Source organism: Melozone crissalis, unplaced genomic scaffold (genome assembly GCF_028551555.1).
Source record: "Melozone crissalis strain CALT ecotype California unplaced genomic scaffold, PUWL_Pcris_2 ptg000002l_1, whole genome shotgun sequence".
Taxonomy (NCBI): Eukaryota; Metazoa; Chordata; class Aves; order Passeriformes; family Passerellidae; genus Melozone; species Melozone crissalis.
This window is the reverse complement of record NW_026535780.1, coordinates 6,460,173-6,478,895: the sequence shown is the minus strand read 5'-3', so window position 1 is coordinate 6,478,895 and position 18,723 is coordinate 6,460,173. Positions and strand designations below refer to the sequence as shown.

Below are 18,723 nucleotides of genomic sequence, written 5' to 3'. Positions count from 1 at the left end.
ACCCTGATTTTTTTAAGATTTTCTAACCCTTCTGATGTTGACATTCTTGTAACAAACTTTCTCACACACTTTCTGTAAATAGCTCATTGTTTTGCATTCTTTTATGGAGGAGGAGAAATTTGATGGACTGTTGGTTTGTCCAGTGTGATTAGAGAGGTGGCACTGTTACCCTCCAATCCACTGTCACTTTTGGAAAACTATAAATGTTGGAGTCAGAAAATAAACTTCCCTTTTTTCTTCACCTTGAGAGCAGTGGTGTGCACTTGCGTTCTTTCATGTCCTATAGTGATAAGGGAGTCCACAACTTCTCTGGGCAACTTGTGCCAGTGCCTCACCACCCTCAAAGAAAAGAATTTCTGTCTAATATCAGTCACTTCATTCTCCTACATGGTCTTCTGCAGAAGTTAATTTTACAGAACCAACATCCAACATTTTTTCAATTTTAAATTTATCTGCCATGAAGTTCCCCTTCACTCCTCTTCTCAGTGGTTTCCCCCCTCCTACTATGAGTAGGAGTAACAAGAAACCATTCAGTTTGTGCTGGTTTAGGACTTGTCATCCTGTGCTTTATGACTTAGAATTGGTCTTGTTAGGAAGAGAAGCCACTGGGAACAGAGGCTTATTCTCTGTTCAGAATGACAGCAGGATAGACAGGTGTCATCTCATGATGACATTTAAAGGTGGACGAGCCCCATGAGTGAGTGTGTTCAGTCTGATATAATCAGTGTCAACCCTTATGAAGACTATTTTTGTCAACTTTATTTATTCCTTTGAGACATTGCTTTATAATAACAGGGAGGCTGTAATTTCAATGGTTATGGGGCGTGGGTGGTTGAATTATTCATTCTTTACAGGAGGCAGACTCCATCAAAATCCAAAAGTGGCCGACCTGCAATGTCCTCTCTCTTCCCTTCTACCCTGCTCTTCTCTGAAACACAAAAAGAATACTGTGGCTCCTTCAATTAATCTGCAGGGATGGAAAATTAGCATGTTTCCCTTTTATTTAAAGAAGATGTTTCATCCCTGAGACTTTTACAGAGACACCTTAATTGGTCATCCTTCTGAGGTTACAATTTATTAGATAACAATGGGCAGCATTTTGAAGACAGCCTGTGTAAAAATGCTGAAGTTTATTGTAACCTGGATCTCTAAACTACTGAAACAAAGATTTGTGTGGGAAATTTCCAATAGCTTCTACTATTTAAATGCAAATGTGTGTACATAGCTTTGTTCTAGATATCAGTCATTTGATACACCTTGGGTTTTGTCCCTGCCCGTAAATACCTGTGATTCCCTCTGAGATGCACATTCTTAAAAAAAAAACAAAACCAAAATCAAAACAACAAAAAAACCCCCAAAAACAACAAAAAGCCACAACTAAAAAAACCTAAGAACCAACCCACCAATCTTCTCCCCAGCTTGTGCTTCTAATGTCAATATTCCCTGTGCAGCTTTTGTAAAAATTTATTTCATCCAGGCTGGTGCCTCACCTTATCCAAATGGCCCTTAGGCCACCAGCTGCTGCTGGAGCAGAGAGGTACATAGAGGGGAATACACTGGCCATGGATGGCATGCCAAATGCATTGGCCACACCAGCAGCTCTCTTTATTTCTCTGTCTCTTCCTCTAGAAATCTTGAATGTGTTTAAATATTAATGCTGGACACATATCAGTGTATCCCCTGTGGAGTCTTTCATTGCAAATATCCAAAACCCAATAAAATCAGCTGGTCCTTTTGATGTTTGTGAGTGGTTGCTAACTGAGGTGGCTGGGCTGGGAGTCCAATATCAGACTCCCATAAAGATATCTGCAGAGCATTTCCAATAATGCTGATAATTGTAATCTCCTTCCTGGGTATTCCGTTTTGCTCACTAGCATATCATTTATTTTTTTTTTAAAGGCTATTTAGAAGGATTTGGTTGCTTTATTTCCACCTCAATAAAGCATTGATTTTCCTTGTGTCTTAAAGAAATCCCTTAACCAAAAAATACATTGAGGTTACAGCAATCTATTCATTTCCTAGGAAAAACTCTTGCTGGTACTGTCTAAACCACAATTGTTTCATCTGTACTAAGAAGGTACAACAGGGTGAAAACTCAGCAATTCTAGCATTTAGGGTTTGGGGGGTTTTTTGCCTTAATAATGCTGCTCCACATTCATCTGCCCATAAAAGCAAATGGAGAGGTGTGGTGTTTCTGGGGTCCCCCATAGCAGGGAGGAAATGATGAATCTGACTCCATGTTCTTAAAAGGCTAATTTATTATTATATTATATTATATTATATTATATTATATTATATTATACTATACTATACTATACTATACTATACTATACTATACTAAACTATATTAAAGAATAGAGAAAGGATACAGACAGAAGGGTAAAAGATACTAATGAAAAACTCATGACTCTCTCCTCAGAGTTTGGCACAGTTTGACCATGATTGGTCATTAAGTAAAAACTATTCACATGTTGGATAAACAATCTCCAACCACATTCCAAAGCAGCAAAACACAGGAGAAGCAAATGAGATAATATTGATTTCCTTTTTCTCTTAGGCTTTTCAGCTTCCCAGGAGAAAAATCCTGGGAAAAGAGATTTTTAAGAAAATATGACAGTGATAGAGAAGAACAGCAGACTTCCAGGTACTTTTCAAGATCACAGACCCAAGCCCAGCTGAGAAGAACAGCAACTTCCCAGCCAGCCCTTTAGGATTAAGTTAAGCTGCAAAATAAGCTTAAGTGCTTTGCTTTACAAAGCAAACCCTTTCCATGCTCTCAAATGAAGACTGGTAAAATACAAGGACAAACGTCCAGGTCCTGCAGAAATATTTATACTTCCATTTAATTATCACATCAGGCACCAATGCTGTTCATGAAGATTAAGAATGAAAGTCAGAAGACAATAGAGGTTCTCAGCCAAATTAGTATTGTCTGTCTGGAAGAACAAACTCTTTCAGCAGCTGCCACATTAACCATTGGCCTCAGTCAGTTTTCCAGTGAGTATCAGGCTCTTTTCCAATTTTCTAATACATACTATTGCCTTGGCAAGGAGTAAATGGGATCTTATGCCAGGACACTTTTATCTAGAGCACACTTTGACTCCTTGCTGTGTTTGCAGAAATTCCAGGTACACATCATTAATCACAGAGCCTGTCTGATTCTTGAATTATTTAATACAATATTGGAGCAGTTTTGAATTATTTAAAGCAATATGTGAAAGGTTCTCTGTGATATACATGCAGAGATTATTAAGAACCTTGCTAAACAGACTTAAATTGCCAGAACCTAATATCAGCTCCCCATGTTCCATAGCCCTAACTTGAGGAGGGAATGAAACAAAATACTGCTGTCCAATAGCCTCCTGCTTTACCCTAAAATTTACTGCAACTGTTATAAATAAATGAAAAGGTTTTAATCTACCTCATTTGAAACTGCTCAAAACATGACAGGGAAAAATGGCCAGCACATTGTAATGTGGTATTAGTGGAGAATGGAAAAGCCAGGAGGTTTTCCTGATGCTCCTGATCCTGTGAACAGGCAGATAGAACATAGGGACAGATTGTCTTCCAAAGTGCTTTGAATTTTTTTTTTTTTTTTCTGTAGAGACAAGGAACAAAAGAGCAACTTCTATAATGAATCTGGTAGTTCTTCAAGATGCATTAGGAGTGAAAAACATTATTTGGTTCTACTAGAAAAGTTCATTCAACTCCTTAGTCGCACTCAGAACAAGTGGACCACAGCCAGATCAGTGCAAAGGGTGCTCCAGGAGCCAAACAGCAGAGCTGCACTATTGTAAATTGTAAATTCATAATATTTAATATTGTAAATTCACGGCAAGCCCCGTGGTAGGGAAGAACAATGAATCTGACTCCATGTTGTCAGGAAGCTAATTTATTACTTTATTATACTATATTATATTAAAGAATACTATACTATACTAAAGAATACAGAAAAGATACTTACTGAATGCTAAAAAAAATAATAATGAAAACTCATGACTCTTTCCAGAGTCCCAACACACCTTGGCCCCAATTGGCCAATGGGTGAAAACAATTCACACCAGAATTCAATCAGGCAATCACCTTGGGTAAACAATCTCAAAACACAATCCACATGAGCACAACACAGGAGAAGCAAATGAGGTAAGAATTGGTTTCCTTTTCTCTGAGGCCTCTCGCTGCCTTTCAGCTTCCCAGGAGAAAAACCTTGGGCAAAGGAATCACGTTCAGCGAATGTGAATGCCACACTGGACATAAAAATACAACTTCACCTTAACCTCATAAGCAGTTCAGCCCACATTTAAAGAATAACTTTGTGGCTATGAGATTATTTTTGCCCTATGATTATGCTTTCCCACTGAAATGGTCCTCACACTGATTAAAAAGATGGGAGAAACATCCTGAACCTTAGAGAAGGCAGAAGTGGCAGCTCAGTAATTCTCATTGTCAAGGGAATCAGTTCCTGCATCCTTCCTCCTCTTCCTCTTTCCTTTCACAGCCATTTGCTAGGGAAGATAGGGACCAGCTCCTTAAAGGCCCCTGAGGACAGATGCTTATAGATTTAGGATCCTACAGAAGTGAGCATGCCAGGTGACCCTAATCTGAGCTGCTGTCTCAGTTTGATGATGCCTTCAGGCACATTAGCAGATGTACTCTGGTTATTTTCTTGAAACTTTTCATCCCAGCCAAGTAAGTGAACTGAAATTTCCTACACAGTTTTTCCCTTTAGCTTCACACAGAGAAGCTGAGATTCTCTTTCAGTCACAGCCTTGCAGAGCTGCAATTCTTTGTGCAAATGTGCCCATACATCCTTTAACCTGAACCAACAGGGACATGGACCTTAAGGAATCATTTTCAATAGAATATTATTTTTGCTCTAAGTAATTTATCTCTAAAAAAGAGCCCAGTCAGTTTTCACTGAAAAGTATATAGCATTTTCTCATTGTAAACCTTAAACCACCACAATTAAATGGTGAAGGGCAGAAGAGGGATTACTGACATGTATTTTTTTAGCCAAGTAATTACAATGGAAGCATTCACCTTTCCACTCATTTTGAGATGGCCATGAACCTATTACATAGCCAACTCTAACACACCAGGGTGATATATGATGGTGAAACATCTTAGTTTATCCATTCAGCTTGCCCCGTGAGTTTACAAGTGTCGCAGACATTTTTTCACAGAAATCCTTTCTTTCAGATTTCTGCATTTTCTGGGAAGCTGAGGGCCCCAGAAGAAGAATGTAAACAATTGTTATCAGCTGCTGTGGAATGTAACAGGGACACCTTGATTGGCTCATGTTTGTATGTTTATAATTGAGGGCCAATCACAAGAGCAAGCCAGGGGACCGAGTCCCTGGGCACAACTTTGTTTTAGATTCTTTCTTTTCTATTCTTGGCTTAGCAGCATCTGCAAACTTCTCTCTTTATTCTATTTAGTATAGTCATAATGTATTTTATATCATATATCAATAAATCCAGCCTTCTGATCAAGAAACAAGATTCACCGTCTCTCTCTCACCAGCAGCGACCCACTCAGGCGCTGTAACATCTGGTGACCCCTCGTGTCAGAGCAAAAATTAATTTGATAAGACCAGAGGAGCAAAATTGCTGCACTGGGTAAAAATCCTGTATGTGTAGCATTTGATGGTTGCTTTGAAGTGACCACAAAGAGAACCTTCTTCTGGAAAACCTTCAGGAAAGATGATGGAAAAGAGCAGCAGACCTGTGGAGCTGGCCAGAGCAAGCTGGACTCTTTCAAAAGGTACTGTGGGTTTTTCTATCCCTGATGAACCAGCCCTTCGTAGCTTGTGGCTGTTTGTATGGCAGACACATGCCTTGCCAGAAGAGATTCAATTCTCCCCTTCAGAGGAGAAACTTATAGCCCTCTGGAACCATTGGTCTAGAGAAGATGGTTGCTTTTTGTCAGAAACAGATCTCTATAAATTCTTTAGATGGGCAAAGCTTTTTGGGTTCTTTACTGATGTCCTGTACGCTTTAGATGCTTTTGTCTGGGAGTGCATGGACTCCATTTTCCAGTTCGTCTGGAGCCAGGGACGTGTCCTGCCTTCTATCTACCCAGCATTTATACAGCTTTTCCCACTTCTGAAACGCAGAGCAGCTTGTTTCCAATGGATTTCTAATTGTTATGGCCAGGCACCGTTTCCCCCCTCCTTGGCAGAAGACCCGGTGGGTGATGACTTTGGGCTTCTCCCCCCGCCCTGCTTCGCGGCGGGGGGGGCTGAAACTTCGCTGGGCGAAGAAGTTTTTTTTACTCTTGCTCCGGAGCATGCTCAGATGGAGTTTTCTCCTTCCCCCCCTTCTCTCTCTCCGGGGGGATGGGAGTGGCCGCTCAAGCCAGCGCCGGCCTCTCAGACTCCGCCTTCAGACATGGGGGCGGCACCGGTCTCTGATGTTTCTCCGGTCCTGCCAGAGCCGTCACTCCAGGAGATCCCGTCTCCGCCTCTCCAGGCTGTCCCGCCCGCGGTTTCACCGGCCTCCCCGCCCCCTGAGCTGTTGCTAGGCAACGACGAGGATGCGTCTCCAGCTTCCGGCTCAGCGTCGGAGAAGGCAGAAGAGACAGCACTTCCTGTGCTTGAGCTGTTGCTAAGCAACAGCGATGCTCCGCCGCTTCTCCCGGCTCCGCTGCTGCCTGTGCCGTGCCTGCCGCCGCTTTCAGAGCCAAGGGACGCAGCAACAGCGTGTTCCCGCGCATCCCCGCCGCCTCAAGGCGAGACAGTTCCTGTTCAGGATGGGGCTGAAAACGGCGCCGAACCTGCGGGACCCTCCGAGCAGCCCGCGGCTGATCCCACTCTCAGCGCGGTTCCCTCCCCAGTTCCGGCCCCCCCCTCGCCGCTCGGACTGGCCGCTCCAGCGGCTCTGGCGTTGTCGGAGGCTCTGTCCTCCGTGTCGGCGTCAGAGACTGCCATGGCACCGGCGGCTGGTTCGAGCCCGGACCGTCCCGGACCGGCTGCCCCCGCAGCTGCCCCGGCGGGGGGTCACTCCTTCAGTGGAGTGGGGGCTGCCCGCCAGCTGACTCTTGCGGCAGTCCAGCTGCCTGTTTTTAAGATCAGCGTTCTCCGCGGTTTGGGGGGTGGTGTTTTGGTTGCTGTCCCATGGAGGCTGCCGCCTCTCCTGCGTCCTAGTGGCATGGGGGGGCAGGTGCATCCCGAGAGCCCTGCCTCTGATCCCCAGCCCGGAGGGGGTGGGGGTGATGCCATGAAGCGGATGGAAGACAGACCCCAGATGGCATTGCTGGGGAAGGCTTCTATTTCCTCACTGCTGGCATGCCTCAGTGGTTTTGGGGAAAGGAAGCATCTCACTGCCCGTGCTGCCCTTGTGCTGGCAGCAGGGTTCAGGCCTGCGGGAATGCAGAGCCTCTGTCATGGGTTTGGCCTGGGCCATTGGGCTGAGAAAGTTTCTGGGCCAGGGCCAGCATTTGGCCTCCTGATGTTTCTGGGGGTTGTGGTCTATCCGACAGGCCCTGGTCCCCCTTTGTGAGCCAGTTTTGGGGTTCCTGGTCCAGCATGGGCCAGGGCCCCCAGGGCCTTTCCTTCTCTGGCACTGCTCTGCTCGGCTTCTGCTCTTTTGCTCTTCAATCAAAAAAAAAAAAAAAAAAAAAAAAAAAAAAAAAAAAAAAAAAAAAAAATTTAAATTAAATAAAAAAGATTGAAAATAGCGGGCAGCAGCTCTGAAGCATTGAAGGGCCAGAAAGGACATTCCACAAACTGTTTAAAATTGTGTTATGACTGTCAATGGTTTTTTGATAACTATTGATGGGATTCCTTTTGCAGCAAGTTTGTTTTCAGGACCGAAAAGGACTCTCAGATGTCCAAAAGAAACAACTTTAGCTGATGGACTGTTCCTGAAACTCAGCTGCATGGACTTGAATTCTCTTTGCATTGTTTTTTGCATTTTCTTAGATTATAGGATTGTTTTAGTGATTTGTTAGTATTGTATATTTTACAGGTGAAGAAATTTCCTGTTCATTCCACATCAGCATTTTTTTTATTTTATACAATTTAGAAAGGTGAGATGTCGCAGACATTTTTTCACAGAAATCCTTTCTTTCAGATTTCTGCATTTTCTGGGAAGCTGAGGGCCCCAGAAGAAGAATGTAAACAATTGTTATCAGCTGCTGTGGAATGTAACAGGGACACCTTGATTGGCTCATGTTTGTATGTTTATAATTGAGGGCCAATCACAAGAGCAAGCCAGGGGACCGAGTCCCTGGGCACAACTTTGTTTTAGATTCTTTCTTTTCTATTCTTGGCTTAGCAGCATCTGCAAACTTCTCTTTTTATTCTATTTAGTATAGTCATAATGTATTTTATATCATATATCAATAAATACAGCCTTCTGATCAAGAAACAAGATTCACCGTCTCTCTCTCACCAGCAGCGACCCACTCAGGCGCTGTAACATACAAGGGCTGAAATCTATTTGCTTTTCACCTCGTTTAGCCTTGATTTAGAGGTAGGACAGGAAATAAGTGGATGCCATAGCTCAGTGTCTCTCTGGTGGAGTAAAGGCTGTCACAGACTGTTGCTGAGGTTTCTGCTGCAGTGTGACATGGGGGTGTGACCCCACGTGCAAAAGGGACAAAGGCAAACACACAGCTCTGTGCCTGACAACAAGGCAGGCACAAAACACTCTGGATTTTGCCCACTCCTTTGTCCACTGGTTTGGTTGTTGGAGAAATGAAAGGCAGTCCCACTGCACCTCTACGTGAAGTGCTCCTGGGACTGTGCAAAGCATCAGGAGGCCCTGACTCACCAGGAACTCGAATTTCTACATCTGTGAAAGGTGTTGAATATTATGGGACAGAAATGAGCATCTGGGGCAACTCTCTTGCCTGGTGTGTCATGCTTCCACTGGTGTAGGGCATGCCAAGCTTTGTGATTTGTTTTATAATGTCATGTAGATTAAGGAGTTCTCTTTCCCTTCCCTCCTCACAAGTCCCCAGGCTTTGCTGACATTGTACTAGGTGGAATTTGCCCTGTACAGTTTTTGGCCATTCATTCAGCACCACATTCTCTTTACTTCATGTACATCCAAAATTACCAACATAGAAGTTGACCAACCAGCGCCTTGTCCATCCTGAAGGCAATGTTATCACACCACAGGTACAGCTGGCTCATAATTCTTTCTTTCCTTTTTCAGTGTTGCCCATAGTGTTTAATTTAAGCAATTTTAGAAGCAGGTGACAAGTCCAGTTGTTGTCACTTTATGTCTTGACTAGTGGAAAAAGCCTTTATGAATACATTATATTTGTTTCATGGACATCCATACTCATCACTTGATTCCTTTGAAATCAGTTTTGTATTTGTAGAACTTAAGAGCTGTGTACTTAATCTTAACATCCTTACAAAGATTTTCAATCAGACATTTATGTTAATCCAGAGCCTGCAATATCCACCATAAAATTGTTTTAAGGGTAATACAGACTTTCAAAGAAAAAATATTTTTAGTTCATATTTTCCTTAACTTCTGGATAATTTTAATTGTCTGCTTTTTAAAAAAGAAATGTGTTTGGGTTTTTTTGTGCAACATTATTTTTTCCTACAGAGCCTTCTTTGATGTAGACAAAACCAATAATACAGAGATAACCATCTTGTGCCATTATCGTGGCACTTCAAGACTTCTTTGAATTATTTGTGGTGCTGTAGGGATTAGAAGCCTCTCAGTTTGTTTATGAACATCTTTCATTTTATTCACACAGAACTGGTTCTGTTTATTAAGCACTTTCAATAGGAGGCCACCATCACAAAGAAGAAAAAGGCTTCCCAGCTTTTATTGTAACTGCAAATTTTGTGTCCTGCTGCAGCTCAGGGTGTGTTTTCTTCTGCATCATGGCTTCCTTTGTAAAGTGAAATATTTAGGGTGAAATTCTGGCATCTTATTCACATTCTGCAATAACAAATTCTTCCACTGAAATCAATAAGACTACTCAAAGGATGAAAAGTTGCATAATATGTTCGAAGGGTAGAACCTGATCCCTCAGAATTTAGCTGCATTTCTTTTCCTTTTAGTCTGCTCGACCAAGTTGGATGAGAACAGCCACAAGAGCTTCAGCCCTTGTGAAAATGCTGCTGGTACCAGGAGAGCAGGATTCAAAACCAAACTACAGCGCCTGTAAAGTGAAAGATGGAGAAATAGAAGGAGAAATTATTACAGTACAAAAGCCAATTCAGTTATCAAAAATCAGCAAATCCAAATGAAGCAATTGTGGTTTTTTGAAAAGCAAGGAAGCAAACTGAAATTTTTGAAAAGCAAGAAAGCACTGTGCAGTCAATTGCACAGTGTAACTCAAAATGGAAACAGATTATTAGGGTGAGAAGTCTGATAAAGTTATGGTGACCTGCAGCTTTTACTTGGTTGTTTATTAATAACAGAAGTATTTTAGGATAGATATGTTAACAGGAACACTTACCTACTTCAGTTGATGAATTATTATTATTATAGTTTTGCCCAAAGCAAATGTGCTGAGAAAAGAGGGTACACACTGAACTCATAGACACTGGCAGTGCAGATGCCTCTTGAGGATCTTGCTTTAACTTTTACAACTTCTTTCTCTCCTCTTATGCCTGAACGATTTTTTACAGCAAATCACAGCCCTTCCTCTACAAGGTGTCGTATCCTGAATGCAGTCAGCCTCACAGACCACATGTCCCAGAGACCAGAAATCCACAGCAGACTTCCCACAGGACACTCTCAGTGTATAGGTTCACAGGCAGTTGTAAGAATGTTTTGTCCTCCTGTTCTTTTCTCAGACGAGCTGGAAGGATGAAAAAAGTGTTTAAGAGACCTTAACAAAAAGGAGGTTGTGACAGCCCAGCCAGGGGACCCAGGGATTCTGTGCATTTGAAGGTGTGCTGAAAGAAATAAGCCATGGCTCCCTTCATTTAAATTTATTTATTTATTATTTTAATGGGGACATGTCACATTATTAATGTAGCGGGAGAGAAAACTTGCAAACTCCAGCAGATCACTGGGTATAGAGTTGCATGGTGCCGTGCTTGATTTTGCAATTTGGATGTGACAGATGGAAAAGCTCATGCAAGCCTTGTGTGTATTCCTTTATTAGAGAGTACTGGAATGTTTGAAACATTCATAGGCACATAGATTTAGCCATCTCTCCTAACATTATTCAGGCAGGGTTCAGTCTGCAGAAGGGGATTGGAGGAGCTCTGGTCCCCTCTGACCAGGCTGATTGCCCTGATAAACTCATAATTCCCACTTTAACTGCCTGTTCATCTCTGTGGCCTCATCTTCACACCTGGATTAGAAGTTTTGTTTCCTGGTAGCAAAGCCCCTGATACAACTGTGGTTGATGACTCTGCCTGTTTAGGTAGGTTACAATATAAATAAATAATGCTGAGCTGTAAAATTGTGGCTGACACCGAGAAAGCTGACAAAATGGGAATGTTTTTGTCTTTAGGAATTAGCATAAGAAAGTTGAGGATGTGCATCAAGTTGATTTTGCTACACTTCCACAAACAGCTTGACTTGCATGTGGCAGGATCCTGGGGATTGTAATTAAGATCAATGACTTATCATTTTAATGAATATGGATCCAAATCACACTGGGAAATTCAGCTTGTTGTGTCTCAGTGCTGCAGTTTCCTTTACAGAAACCAGGGAAGGTAAAACTTCCTTTTTCCAATTCTTTGTTTCTTCTTTTCCAGTGAGCCTGTCAGAGCAGGAGTGTGTTTGTTCAGCACCTGCATCAGTAATGACCTGGACTAGGAGACAGAGTTTAGATGAAGATGCAAAGAGAGCCATGACAACAGACTTGCTTTTCAGTTTCTTGATTATCTATTGGTACAAATTTGTTACAACCAAGCAGTGCTATAGGAATGGGGTTTCTGCTTTTGATCAGAATCCAGAAACACAGAGTTGTGATAGGAAGTGAATAACAAAGGACAGATTAATTGTACTCTGGGAATGTTTTGATTAGCACTTGTTGAAATTCTGAGCAAGGGTTTAGTCAGTACTTTTTTATCCTGGACTAATTCATCCATTCCTCTCTGGAAAATTCAGTCTATTGTGTCATTCAGTATAAGGGAACAGAAGTGTTTTCCATGATCTATGTAACAATCAGTCTATTCACCAGTTTATTTTGCCTTTCACGCAGCAAAGATGTGCATTCCCAAGGTGCCAGATGTTTACACCACTGAGCAGGTGAAAGGTAGTAGAAAAGGATGTCATTTTGATTACTCTCTTTACAGCATATTCCTACCAGTGCTCGTTTGAGATTCTGGAATGACAGTAGTAAATAATGCTGAGTACTCCTACAGCACAGAACACGTTCAAAATTATATTTTAGTAGTAGTAGGTTGAGAGATCTCTGAAAAAGTGATTGTGTACCACAGGGAGAAAGTTAAAACTTGACTGTGATAAAACCGAGTCAAGCCGAGAAGTGTTCCCTGGGGAATGACTCTTTCTTGTCTAGAAAAATAATAAAAAATGCTTCTGTGTGGAGGTAAAATGAAATGCCTAAATGGACTCCAGGGAAATTATTGTGGGGGAAAAGGTAATTGTTTAATTTCTCACTACAGATCAAACTTAACTTCTAATTTGGGTAAATATTAAAATTCAAGAGAGACCTTGGAAAAAATGTAATAGTTATTATACTTATCTGTGAAAATTAAGATACTTGCTATCCAACCTGACATTACAGAGCTGTTGAAATACTACAGAGAGGTGGAGGTAGTTTTCTCTTCCTGATACTTCAGAACAGACTGAGATTTCAGATTGGAAGCGCCTTGGTCTGAAGGCCACATTCATAAGAGCTCCAGCATTGTGGATTTGAGGAAATACAGATAATATTTGAGCCAAAGTCATTGCATGTCACTTAAAGTAAATGTTCAAAGAAAAAAACCATGCCATCAATGTTTTTGTTGTTTATATTGTGCCACAGTAAAGATCATTTACTTGTGTTCCCTAACCTACTCTTCCTGGCATAAGACTCTGGATGCCAGGGGCAAAACTTTTCTCCCCTCACCAGGCAGAGCAAGACTCTGTTGTATGACCTACCAACATAGAGAAAAATGAGTTGTAAATCAGTGGAAGTGAACACAAAATGTTAAATATACATTTTGGAACATAAGGGAGGAAAAGATAAATATTAAAAGACATCCCAATAATAGCAATACATAAAATTTCTGATGATTCTCTAAGTATTTTTAGAAAGCAGCACATTGGTGCGGTATGCAACTGAAATATCACCCAGTGAGACTTCAGCATAATTAAGCAATGATTAATCAATACTTAACTAAAGAAATTAAGCTCAGGAGAAACAATTAATTGAAGTTAAGTGAACTTTGACAGCTCATATTAAACTAAGGCTCTAATTAACAAAAGCATTGTGCATCCTCTAAATGAAGGGATGTGCAGGTTTCAGGTGTCAGGGACAGGGTGAGTGTTACTCTGAAAATTTCTTGATGATGAGGAGTCACTGATGGAGAGCTTCATTTCAAGGCATTGAAAAGAGAAGGTGATCTTTATTTGGTTGCTGTTTGGTGACTTGCTCCTAAGTTCCAGCAGTTCAAGTGGCTCTCTGGAGGAACAAATGCAGTCTCCTGCTAGGGTTTGCAGCCTAGCCCCATGTCCTTCAGGCTCTAATCATTTAGAACCAAGCTGCTGGATGAGGTGGGGGGCACTGCTGTAATGCCCATGTGTTCTGGTTTGGTTTGAAAGCAAAACCAGTGAGAGACCCCAAGTCAGAAATACAATTTATTATGAAAAGGGAAAAGAAAACCAAAATATGTGCAATAATACAAAAGAAAAACCACCAGCAAAGTCAGAATACAACCTGACACCCTGTTGGTCAGCGTGTTGGTAGCACTCCAGTTGGATTGGTGTCTGCAGTCCTCCCAGAGTGGCAGATTTGGTTCTGTTGGAGCAGGGATCCTGTAGAAGGGTGTAGTCTTCCTCTGCAGATACAGTGGAAAAGAAGCCATTCCTCTGAGAAGCCAGTAGAAAGACTGTTTGTGCTGCCCCAAACCCCAGATCATATCCAGGTGGGGATGCTTAGCTCCTTCCTCCTAGGCAGAGCATATTGGCTGATATTATTCCATGAGTCATGAGGTGGGTCCATTAAACAGAAATGGCTCCTGGGGGGAGTTATCTCTGAGTCAAGGCATTGATGGGCCCATTAACAGGAGATAAGGAAGAAACAATGCCCCTCCTGGTTTCAGCAGCTCTTCAGGATGGGAATAGAGTATATCTTAATATTGTAGCCTAGGGTACTACAACACTGCCAAACTCCACGGAGCCAGGGAGCTCTGGCCCTTTGCATCAATTGGAGCTCCACAGTCCAATTTCCTGCAGGATTTGTGGCTGTGGAGAGCCCCAGCAGGAGCAGCTGCTCCCAAAGGGCTGCAGTCCAAGGAAAGGTTGGGACAGGGAGATGGGGGAGGAACACTCTGGAGGACCTGGGAGGGCCTGACTGTGGCAGAATTTTCTCCTTCTCATGTCTCTCTCCTCTCTGTTCTTGTGTTTTTACATTCCCCCAAAGGTGAATGCCATCACCTATGGATGCAGTTTATCAACCCTTGTGCATGTGAGACTGTCCCAATATCTTTTCTGCAAAACTTTCTCATGAAACCACAGAGTCTGGATACCTGATCTAATACTTCTGAAAAGACTGATTTATTGCCTGGAGAACAAGCCTGGGGGAGGGAAGGAGCAGGATATAGGGAAGAGCTCTGAGTGACCACTGCTGTTTCTCGGCTCTCAGGAAAGGAAATGGCCACTGGTTCTGTCTGCAGGAGCCAAACCATGTCCCACAAGCCCAGAATGATGATGAGTAAGGGTCAGGAATGGGGTTTAGAGCTGAATCTCAGCCCCAGCCCACCTGAGGGAATTAGGGAATTATGCCTCTGGAGAGCAGGGCCTTTCCTTGCTTGTTTTTAGAGGCACTGGAGAGTGGCACAAATCTGAGATGAGGGAAAATAAAAGAGATATGATTGGCTAGTGGCTTAATTGCTCTGTTAATTGCTTTGCCTCTGGTGCTCCCATCCCTGCAGAGAAAGTGCCTGAGGGTTATCTCAGCTGTGTGAGTTCCCCTCAGTGATGAGCAATTATCTCCCAGGCAGAGACTACCAAATGTGGCTGTCACAAGATAGCTCCATTTGAAATGATGGATGGGCAGGAACGAAGACAAACTTCATTCCCAGAACTCAAATTAGGAGCTGGCATATCCTCATTTGTGTGGATTTGGCCTGACTTTGTAACAGCACAAATGTCAAGGTGTACCTCACCAAAGGTTCAGGTTCTGAGCTCAATTCCACAGCTGGAGGATATCTGAAAAGTCTTGTTAGACATTGACAGGTCTGATTTTCCTTTTATTGAGGCCTCTACAGGAGTGGTGTGGCCATGGAAATGTTCTGGGTGCTCTTTGTGGAGGAGGCAGCACTTCTCTGCTTGCATTGACCAAACCTGGGCTGACCTTAGTCAGTGAGTCCCCTGCTCCAGGGAGATGGAGGAGCATTTGGACTCAGGTTAGACAGGGCTGCTGGAGGTAAGGTAGTGTTCTGCTGCTTTAAAATCACCAAACAGGAAGAGCAAGCTGAGAACTTGCACTGGTTTTGCTTTTTGAGCAGCTGCAGAGCAATCCCACAGAGCTCCAGGTGTGCCACCGTCCTGCCTTGTGGGGGGACCTGTGCTGTGGGGGAAGGAAGAGATTTACTCTGCAGGAAATTCCAAATCCTAGTGGGACAGAGGAAGGAAGCAAAGAAAAACAAAACACACCCCCAGAAATGCAGAGGTGAGGTGACCTGCCTGTGGCCACTCAAGAGGCAGCAGCAGAGTGAGGGAGCACAGCCTGTGCTGTTCCCATTAAAGCCTCTCCGGTGAGAGTGCCTGGCCTGGCACTCCTGTGGGAGAGTGTTCCCAAGCTGCTCCATAAATGTGCATTATTGCCTTGCTCCTGCCTGCCATATTTCCTCTTCTTTATTCACCAAGTGGTGGGAGCTGTCTCTGGCTCATCAATTAAACCCAGAAGTGATGATTTCCAAAGGTATTGCTGCTTAGTGAAGGAAATTCATCCTCAGGCTAAAGGACGAAGCACAAGACCTAAGTGTTATTTAAATGGCTCATAAAACATGTGCTGGCTCTTTAGCCTGAATGAAAATCACCCTTAGCTAACATAGGAAATATCCTGCTTTCCTCTGCCTTCTCCAGTCTTTTCATGATGATGAATCTCTTTCCTCTTGCTCCCCATTATTTCTGTAAATGAGAATATGCTGTAACATTGCTGAGGTTGGGCTAATTAAATCAGCTCTTTCTTATCTCATTGATCTGCATTTTAAAGCTGAGCTGATTAAGGATGAGAAACTATATTTGATTAGAAATATGTTTTTGCCAGTTAGTTACATCAAAGGGTAGATTACAGGAGAGCAGAGGAGCTGAACTCACATGACTACTCTTTCTCCTGGATGTTAAAAGGGAAGAGAAATAGCATGAAATAAAAAACAAACCCCAAGACACATTTCTAACCTATATTTTTTCACAGCAAATGATGATACCTTTGTTTTATCCTCTGGAAAAAAAAATTAATAATATATAAGTGAGACTGTGATCCAAAGAAAAGATTTCCATAAGCTGTGCAATGCTGTGGATGGTGCTTTACCAAACATCCAGCAGGAATCTCACTAAAACTGCAATCCCTTCCTGAATTGATGGTGGCATCAGCAGAGTCACCCAGCAGCACCCAGGACCAAATGCTCCCCTGGGCTGGAGGCCAAAGCAAAGGCTCAGAGCAGAGACCCTGGCTGGTCCTGCCTGGGCAAAGTGCACAGTTTTTGTGGCATTCCTAACCACCGTGTCTGTTAAAGAAAATATTATGCCTGGTGGGACTACCTGACAAAGTCCTTTGTTAAAGTCCTTCATTTAGCAAAACTTTCTGTTGGCTCCAAGGATGCTGCATCCACAGCTCAGAAAGGGCTTTTTCATGGAAGGGGGAGTTAGGGAAATTGATAGGAGGCAGATTTTTGTTCCTCTTTGAGTTTCCCAAGAAAACTCAGTGTCGTATTTAGTGCCACAAATTTGAAGATGGCAAAGGAACAACCTGTTAAGTGACCTCCTGTACTGGATCACCATGCAGCCATCAGAACAGCTCCTAATTCCTTCTCAGTAGGGTTGGGACTGCCACAGTGACTTTGTCCTGTGTGCCACTGCTGAACCGCACAGGGAGATGCAGCAGAGCCTCTGAGACCTCTCGTCTGCAGAATACTCTGGGTGGGCTGTGCTGCATTTCTCAGGGAGGATTCTCCTCTCTGTCACTTGGTGCCTGGACAGAGTCACCCAGGCTGCTCAGCTGCTCCTGTCCTGTCACCCCAGGCTTCCCCCATGGCCCTGAAATGGAAACCAGGGCCAGCATTTTGTAGCATTCATTCATTGCCCACAGCCATCCTGCTGATGGTGCAGTGGCTCACGCTACTTTAAACAGCTCCTTGGAAGAGCCTCTTGTAGGTGGGTGTCAGGATAGAACCTTCATCACTCAGCTCTGAGGTCAAACAATCAGGAATTAGAGACAGCAGAGAGAATCCCAGAGATCTGGCATGTTCATTTGGGAGAGCAGCACAGCTGCAGCGAAACATGGGGCTAGGAGAAGGGAAATAGGAGTTTTACCACTGGAGTAATACTGTGCAATATTATACTTTATTAGTGACATGTAGGAGTTAAATAGGAAGGAGCAGAAGATGAAAGAAAATTTTAATTTCCTTTTCTTAAACAAAGAGTGCATGATTAGTAATTAGACACAGACAACAATAGTGACCATTGTCCCTATATCAGCCCAGTGCACTTTTCTGGATACCACAACAGCAAAAATGAGTTTCTCTCTCTAGCTGCACTCCTCTCCTCTGCCTTTTTGCTTGAAACATTCATTTGAGGGGACTGCATGTAGGAACTCAAGCAAGCTTCATGCTTTCTACTCAAAAGCATTAATTGATGAGGATGGCAGGCTACTTGGAGGAAGATATTTATTAAAAAACACATCCCAGATATCAAGACCTATATGCACAGAAACAGATTTAGACCTAGTCCTTAAAATGTGGCCAAAAGCCGTTGAAAACTAATCTGTACATAAATTTAACCATCAAACAAAAATGCAGAGTGAGAAGAATGGTCAGCTCAGCTGGCATGGGGTTTCTGAAATGTCTGATCCAAAGAGGAACAAAACTAACTGTTATCAATTCATGGCTTATTTTTAATTTCTGTCACAAGTGAGGTGGTGCAAAAGCTTGTTTATTTACTGTGAAGAAATGCAGATATTTATCCTTAAATAAGAATTAAAAAACTCTCTGCAAGTGATTAAGCACAGCATTAATGATGAGATTTAACGATGAGATTTAACAAGCATGAGATGCATGTAGGAATTCTTTTTCTATTTTTGCAGTGGCTGTATTTGCTTGTATTACTGCTCAGAGAGATAATAGCAGCTCTAGTGGCATTACTATTGAAATCCATGAAATTTCCCTCGAATTAAAAGAATCCTTTAAGGAACAACAAGGATGAGGAAGGTGACTCCAAACTAGTTTCCTTCCAGAAGACTGATTGATGTAAATGGTAGCTCAAATTAGAAGGGATTGAATATGCTTAGTCCTTCAACAAGTTGGACTTCATGCATTTCATTTTAGTTTTATGTGTTAGGCAATGGGATTTGCAAGGAAAGTGCTCAGGATGCAGGTTTCAGAATTTATCTTTAAATGTGAAT

The 18,723-nt window shown here is 42.6% G+C and overlaps 1 long non-coding RNA gene across 4 annotated transcripts in view; it reads right to left on the bottom strand.

The window, feature by feature from the left end:
- Positions 1–568: 568 nt before the first annotated feature.
- The window catches only part of LOC128933025 (uncharacterized), a 29,157-nt gene continuing 11,002 nt past the window's right edge, over positions 569–18,723 (bottom strand). Inside the window, exons 3-4 of one of the 4 annotated variants that reach the window (XR_008482749.1) lie at positions 9,083–14,047; positions 569–928 (exon numbers count right to left, since the gene is read on the bottom strand). This is a non-coding gene — a long non-coding RNA (uncharacterized LOC128933025). Of the gene's footprint in view, positions 929–8,856; positions 14,048–18,723 lie in introns of those variants that run through there. The other 3 variants (XR_008482747.1, XR_008482750.1, XR_008482745.1) reach the window with 3 other exon arrangements.